An 8,346-nucleotide genomic window follows, 5' to 3' on the forward strand; every position below is an offset into this window, starting at 1 on the left:
CGTAGGCTCCATGGCCTCCTACCCCCCTCCACCACCGTAGGCACCATGGCCTCCTACCCCCCTCCACCACCGTAGGCGCACACAGACAGCAGATCCGTGCTGGAGAAGAGCAGCTCCAGTCACGGTTGGGTGCAGCCGCGACGAAGATGAAGGAGCTCCGCCACTCGTCTTTGCCTCCTCGCCGTGTCCTTGTTGCTCCTCCTCCTCTCTCCCTCCGTTCCTGGCAGCGCAACATCCAGGGACAAGGGGAAGGAGCAGCTAGACCCGGCTCCATCTATCTTTCCTAAATGCACGAGGACTGGAGGAGCAGGTGGCAAGGGAAGCCATCATGGCCTCCATATCTCTTTCCGTCGTGCACGAGGACTGGTCGAGAAGGTGGCAAGGGAAGCCGCCATGGCTAGCCGCGGTGCTGCACAGGGATGCCTACCTCCGGGTTTCCGTCTTGTCTCCGATCCCCTTCCGTTTCAGTGTGTGTTCTTTTTTCCTCTTGGCCCGATCTGCTCACATGTTTGGGGTTTCATGTTGTAGGGATCAAGTCTGGTGCGGGCGGTGTGGTATAATGCATAGGTGTGTAATCTTGGCTATGACCTGTGCTGGTGATTTGGCTGTCAACTTCTAAATCTACTAATCATTCAAAAATGTTGAACTTGTTGTCCTGCTGTGTGGACATGTATTGATTATGCTTTTAAGCACTGCGCTTTGTTGATGCAGTGCCATTTATCTGGTACAGGAGAATGTCAATGGTAAAGCATTTGGTTCTGATGGATCATATTATTGGTTCTCTGTTCAACTAAAGATGGCTTCAGATAAGACTACGGTTTGAATATTCATGTATTATTTTTCTGCATGTTGTAGTTTCTTGTTCTTCTATAAACTGGAAGGCCAATATATATTTCTCAATGTATCATTTTGGGACTGTTTGACTGCTGAACAATATTGCCATGCTGATCATTCTTCATGTCTTTGCAATTTTTGGCCTTTGTTTTGATTTCGTTGTGTGGCTGTGCTTCGATCCAGGTGAGTTGAGTTACGGCTTGGTTGGAGATGTTGATGTTGTTCGAGACGTGTGTTGGATTCACCGTTTTCAAGGTTCTGAATAAGGGCAAGTTTGACTAGGTCGAAGTGAGTGCTCTTTGCCACCTCAGCTCTTCGTTTGGTTTGGGTCACTCGTGTTTTTTTCTTTCGACGGCAAAATAACTTCTCTTTTCAAATCACTTAGTGTGTGATATATATATCACATTATAACAGGGTAAGTCTGAAAAAGCCCTTTATTTGAATGAGCAAGAATCCGTGGTGTGCTCCTGAGCTATGTGTCCCTTTTCCAAATGTTAGAAAGATTATCTTAACTTAGTTATCACCTAGAAGTTGGCTTTGGCTACTAGGCCCCTTTGATGTTTGCATGACTTCCAAACCACAAGGAACACTCCAGAACGAAACTCACTTAAGCAGGCTGATAGATGATACCTGTTCTCGAGCCTATTTTCTCAAAATAATAAGAGGCTGAATGCTTTAGACACTTGCCAACCATCTTCTCACCTCGGCATTTCGTTACACTGGATTATTGATTCATAAAGGAGTTGTTCCACATTCACCAATTCCCCAAACTGTATGTACACATTGCTTGCAAAGGAAACAAATTTAAACCCTCTTCAAAAAAAATTGGATTGTTGTAAGGTTAAAAAAATGCATGTGTTATCCTGTAAGCACTTGAATTGAAAGGCAAAATGAAAGGTAAATCAGTAGTGGATAATCTTACCTTGTTAGCCTATACAACACCACAGGTAGTATGCAATTGCCAACCCATATATCCCCGGACAGGGCATGCAGGTAGCTCTTGACCTTGCCAGAGAGTGTAAGTAGTTCATTTGGTTCATTTGTTTTGCGTTTTGACATGCATCATTCGTTGCATTTATCTATTCTTGAAAAACTGATGATAAAACGAAATGAATTTTCAATGTTTGGATTGATGATCAGTACTTGCTATATAATGCAGTATATCATCGTCTGCTTTGACAAAATATATCATGGTCAAAGAATACAAATATTTCGCGAGTAGAAAAAGCATACAGATATTAATTATCAGTAAAAAGATGAAGTATTCAGATATAAAAATGCTTTCACCTCACTTGTCAGGCTGTTATGAACTATATTTTTGGTGTAATTTCCATATCAGAATAAAACTGGCTCATCCGATGCTTGACTGTATCTTAGCATGCTTATCGAGTACATTCCTTATGTCATTTTTACAGATAAATTCATTTGTGTCAAGTATCACCTTTTGCCATATCAATATGAAAAGTTGTCATATATTGGCCTGTCAAATTTATCAGGTGCCAAGTTCACTCCCATATTCTTAATTTTGTTTCTTCTAATTTTGGTATTGGTGTGTGTATTGTTAGTGAAAACATGCTCTAAGGCAAGCATGCCCTCTGTTACAGCTTGCTAGCCATTTTTGTTTGTGAATACGCAAGGGTGCCTTGCCTTCTCTGCTCTATCAAGTGGGTGAGCTCAATTTTTTAAGGCCAGTCAGGTGACTAAGCCATAAAAATAACAAGGAGAAGAGTCCCTTATCAGTTGATTCGATCTTATCTAGGTTCTATTTTCTTTTAGGCCATGAGTTTTGATGTCTTGGTAAGAGCTACAAATACATTCAAAGAGTAAATCTGTTTTGTTCTACTGAATTTCTGTACATTGTATGAAAAGGGTGCACCTATAACGCCCAGTAGAAATTTCAGCTGAGGGATTTGTGCAGACTTACAAAGCTATCATGATAGATGTTAGTGATTGAATTGTTGGGGTCGCTGGAAACGGGGTGGCTCGAAGCAAATCAGTTACTTATTCAGTATCTTTAACACTCATGGAAACGTTATATGCCCATCCTAAATTCCTAATTACTCCCTCCGTCCCAAAATAATTGTCCCAACCTTAGTATAAATTTGTACTAAAGTTAGTACAAAGTTGAGACACTTATTTTGAGATGGAGGGAGTATTATTGTATCATATAACTGAAAGTGCATTAGACCAGTGGTGTTATGAGAAATAAACAATTTTTGTCCCATAGCTGAACTGTTTCTTTTCTCAGTGTTTATATATGTCAGAGATGTGTATGATTTAGATAATTCTCTTCATTTGTTAACTTTACCGCTTTATTTTTGACATGCTTCATTATGTTAATCAAAGGCACACATCTGACCTCCGGGAAACGAGCAAGCACATCAAGCCACTACCAGATTTCCACCCTTCCCTGTACACGTTGGCCCATCTATGAGGTACCAACCAGCTCCATGGCCAAAGTCAAAACCCATCGCAAAGACCTCATGCTGAAGGTTACCAAACAAAGTGTCATGTTTCTCTATGAACGCGTGATAAGATGATATGAGCCCCTTTGTGGCTTTGTCTGCAGATTCAGCTGCAGTACACCTGATGGTGCAGCAGTCATTTGTTCCTTGTCTAGAATGGCATGTTCCTCTGGTTGCTTATGATAAAAAAGGTAGGGCTGAGTTTGAGACAAATTATTTCTGATAAGAAGATGTTGTCTTTCAATTGTATATTCGTTGTTCTCTTGATTTCATTTGTTTCTTATGCAAGGGTTCTCTCAAAAATTATTTTTGTAGGCAAGACAAAACTAAAAAGGTGATCTGGCATAAGTGGAAGGAGGGAAGCTGCCGTAAGATCTGACAATAACTTGCCTCCGCTCTAACAAGAGCATGTTCGTTCAGACCTTACTAAAAGTTATTTATATATAGCAGGTGTTTCCATTGTAACTATCAAATTCAAACTCCTAGATGTCTATGTCAGGATGTAGGACGTAGTCCAGGCAGGGATATCCCCGTTGATCTTTTCGTGGATCCTTTCACACTTCATTCTGCAAAGTGCTGGTGATTTAAATAGAATCTCTCTGTTCAAAACACAATATAATTCAAGCTACTAGAAGAGCTTGTTCATTCAGACCTTTCCTTACATTTTAACTATGACAGTGATCTCTTTTATTTGTGTATGTAACGATCATATGCATAAATAGTTGAAAATGGTGTCTGAATGGCACATCTTTAGCTAATTTTTACCATGCACCTAAATGATTTTTAAAACTTAACAGATATTAAAGAAACCCAAATTGTTTCAAAACACTCCGTGTTTGAATTTGGATCTTGCGCCATTTGGTTCTATGGTATTCTAATAAGATAACAAAATATGCATGTTCAAGTATATATTTTCAAAGATAAAGTATCGTTTATTTTCAACACACTTCAGGTTGACATGGTATTTGCGCTTTCTCAAACATAAAGTTATTGAAAAAATGCAAATATTTTCAACGTGCACATGGTTTCAAATGGGGCTATGCGCGGCAATTTGTTACCATATGTGCTTGCCCACAACTAAAACAACTAAACCATGGATTTTTTTAATGTGGACATGGATTTAGCGTGTCTCTGTGCTATTTGGAGCAACGAGTTTTCAAGCACATACCAAATATGTTCAAGCACATACCGAATATCTTCAAGCACATAACCATATTTTCAATATAATATGGTTTAACACATGAGCTTTTTGTTACCAATATCGATATGTCCTTGCAAAATGAAACTATTTGCATCGATAACATGACTTTAGCGGGTCTCTGTGCCATTTGGCGCAACGAGTCAACTAGTACTTAAGAAAGCTTTGATCACTGCACCTATTGTTTAGCCACCTGATTGGAATTTACCTTTTGAAATTATGTGCGATGCTAGTCATTATGCTGTAGGTGTTGTTTTAGGGCAAAGAGTCGATAAGAAATTGAATGTTATCCAGTATGCTAGTAAGACTCTTGATACTGCCCAGAGAAATTATGCTATTACTGAAAAAGAGTTCTTAGCAGTTGTGTTTGCATGTGATAAGTTTAGACCTTATATTGTTGATTCCAAAGTTACTATTCACACTGATCATGCTGCTATTAAATATCTTATGGAAAAGAAAGATGCTAAGCCTAGACTCATTAGATGGGTTCTCTTGCTCCAAGAATTTGACTTGCATATTATTGATAGAAAGGGAGCTGAGAACCCCGTTGCAGATAACTTGTCTAGGTTAGAGAATGTTCTTGATGACCCATTGCCTATTAATGATAGATTCCCTGATAAACAATTAGCGGTCGTTAATGCTTCTTGTACTGCTCCTTGGTATGCTGATTATGCTAATTACATTGTTGCTAAATTTATACCGCCTAGTTTCATATACCAGTAAAAGAAAAAGTTCTTTTATGATTTAAGACATTACTTCTGGGATGATCCACACCTTTATAAAGAAGGAGTAGATGGTGTTATTAGATGTTGTGTGCCTGAGCATGAACAGGGACCGATTCTACGCAAGTGTCACTCTGAATCTTATGGAGGACACCACGCTGGAGATAGAACTGCACACAAGGTACTCCAATCTGGTTTTTATTGGCCTACTCTCTTCAAAGATGCTCGTAAGTTTGTCTTATCTTGTGATGAATGCCAAAGAATATGTAACATTAGTAGACGTCAAGAAATGCCTATGAATTATTCTCTTATTATTGACCCGTTTGATGTTTGGGGCTTTGATTATATGGGACCTTTTCCTGCCTGTAATGGTTATACACATATTTTAGTTGCTGTTGATTACGTTACTAAGTGGGTAGAAGCTATTCCAACTAGTAGTGCTGATCATAACACTTCTATTAAAATGCTTAAAGAAGTTATTTTTCCGAGGTTTGGAGTCCCTAGATATCTTATGACTGATGGTGGTTCACATTTTATTCATGGTGCTTTCCGTAAGATGCTTGCTAAGTATGATGTCAATCATAGAATCGCATCTCCTTATCATCCGCAGTCTAGTGGTCAAGTTGAGTTGAGCAATAGAGAGCTCAAATTAATTTTGCAAAAGATTGTGAATAGATCTAGAAAGAATTGGTCCAAAAAACTTGATGATGCATTATGGGCCTATAGAACTGCATACAAAAATCCTATGGGTATGTCTCCATATAAGATGGTTTATAGAAAAGCGTGTCATTTACCTCTTGAACTTGAACATAAGGCATATTGGGCTATTAAAGAGCTCAACTATGACTTCAAACTTGCTGGTGATAAGAGGTTATTTGATATTAGCTCACTTGATGAATGGAGAACCCAAGCATATGAGAATGCCAAGCTATTCAAAGAAAAAGTCAAACGCTGGCATGATAAGAGGATACAAAAGCGTGAGTTTAACGTAGGAGATTATGTATTATTATTCAACTCTCGTTTAAGATTTTTTGCAGGAAAACTTCTCTCCAAATGGGAAGGTCCCTACGTTATCGAGGAGGTCTATTGTTTTGGTGCTATAAAAATCAACAACTTCGAAGGCACGAGTCCAAGGGTGGTAAACGGTCAAAGAATTAAACATTATATTTCAGGTAATCCTATCAATGTTGAAACTAATATTATTGAAACCGTAACCCCTGAGGAATACATAAGGGACACTTTCCAGAACGTTCCAGACTTCGAAAAGGTATAGGTATGTGGTACGGTAAGTAAACCGACTCCAAAACAACTCCAATGGCAATTTTTATCAGTTTTGGATTATTTAAGAATTTTAGGAAGAAAGAAGTAGTCCGAAAGGGACACGAGGCTCCCACGAGAGTGGAGGGCGCGCCCCCTGTCTTGTGGGCACCTCGTGTGCCTCCCGGACTCCGTTTTCTTGCACGTTACGTATTTTGGTCGGTAAAAATTCATTATATATACTCCCGAAGGTTTTGACCACCGTACCTCGACAAAATCCTCTGTTTTTGCTTTGAGTTGTTTCTGCAGCAGATTTGGAGGAAGATGTCGTCCCAAGATTCGGAGGGAGAGAGCTATATGGCTGATTTTATCGCAAAGCCAATAGCATATGGGGATGTGGAACATTATGGCTGGACCACGGAGGAAGAAGAAGATTATGATCCAAAGGGGAAGGAGGAGACAAGCTCCGATGAAGAGGACGATCCACTACCTCAACCTGGCGATATGCATGTAGAGTTCAAGAAGTCAAGCCTCCCTAAGGTCCAATCTATCCCACCATGTTTTTGGCAGGACAGCAAGGCGACATTATGCAAAAAGATAATGAAACTTGAGCTCGAGAATGAGGATCCGAGGGAGGAAAATTTTAGCCTCAGACGCAAGCTAGAGAAGAAAAATGCAACAACTCCACCATCACCACCTCCGAGGACATAAACACATGGGTATGGGCACTCCCCTTGGCAATTGACAAGCTTGGGGGAGGTGCCCCGGTATCGTATCACCATCACACTCCTATCTTTACCACTTTATTTAGTTCGATCCTTTTAGTAGTATCTTGATCTAGTAGTTTGAAGTTTTGATATCAAGTAGTTTGAGTTCTGCATTGTGATCTCTTTATGTAATCGAGTCCGTGAGCTATCTATAATAAAGATTAGTGTTGAGTCAAGGGCTTTGCTTTGTTGCCATGATCTTGAGAAAGTAGAAAGAATAAAATAGTTCATATTGATCTTATGGATAGTGATAACTTCACACATAGGAAGTATGAGGCATAAAAATTGTTGAGAATTGATGAACGTAGCCTTGGTCATCGTTGCAATTAATAGGAAGTGATAAGGAAAGAGGGGTTCACATATAAATATATTATCTGGGACACCTTTTATAATTGGGAGCACTCATTAAGTATGACATGCTAAAAGAGTTGACGTTAGACAAGGAAGACAACGTAATGGTTTATGTTTTCCGACATCTTAGTTAAAGTATATTGTCATTGACCTTCTAAACATGTTGAGCTTGCCTTTCCCCCTCATGCTAGCCAAATTCCTTGCACCAACTAGAGATACTACTTGTGCTTCCAAATATCCTTAAACCCAGTTTTGCCATGAGAGTCCACCATACCTACCTATGGATTGAGTAAGATCCTTCAAGTAAGTTGTCATGTTGCAAGCAATAAAAAATTGCTATCTAAATATGTATGACTTATTAGTGTAGAGAAAATAAGCTTTGTACGAACTTGTTGTGGAAGTAATAAAAGCGACGGACTGCATAATAAAGGTCCACATACAAGGGGCAATATAAAGTGACGTTCTTTTGCATTAAGATTTTGTGCATCAACCCTAAACGCACATGACAACCTCTGCGTCCCTCTTCGAAGGGCCTATCTTTTACTTTATGTTTTTACTTTATGCTTGAGTCAAGGTGATCCTCACCTTTCCCTTTTTCATTTTATCCTTTGGCAAGCTCCTCGTGTTTGAAAGATCATGATATATATATCCAATTGGATGTAAGTTAGCATGGGCTATTATTGTTGACATCACCGAAAGGTGAATACGTTGGGAGGCAACACAATAAGCCCCTATCTTTATCAGTCTCCGGC

General features: G+C 39.5%; 1 long non-coding RNA gene across 10 annotated transcripts; it reads left to right on the forward strand.

Annotated features, from left to right (window-relative positions):
• Positions 1–6: 6 nt before the first annotated feature.
• On the forward strand, positions 7–3,987 carry LOC119364036. 10 transcript variants are annotated; one of them, XR_005174624.1, is made up of 7 exons: positions 7–567; positions 712–831; positions 1,018–1,122; positions 2,250–2,330; positions 3,181–3,269; positions 3,404–3,490; positions 3,615–3,987. It is a non-coding gene; the product is annotated as an uncharacterized LOC119364036 (long non-coding RNA). The 10 variants fall into 10 exon arrangements; XR_005174629.1 differs by having other exon boundaries at positions 712–817; XR_005174621.1 differs by having other exon boundaries at positions 712–1,122.
• Positions 3,988–8,346: the final 4,359 nt, after the last annotated feature.

Source organism: Triticum dicoccoides, chromosome 2B (genome assembly GCF_002162155.2).
Source record: "Triticum dicoccoides isolate Atlit2015 ecotype Zavitan chromosome 2B, WEW_v2.0, whole genome shotgun sequence".
Taxonomy (NCBI): Eukaryota; Viridiplantae; Streptophyta; class Magnoliopsida; order Poales; family Poaceae; genus Triticum; species Triticum dicoccoides.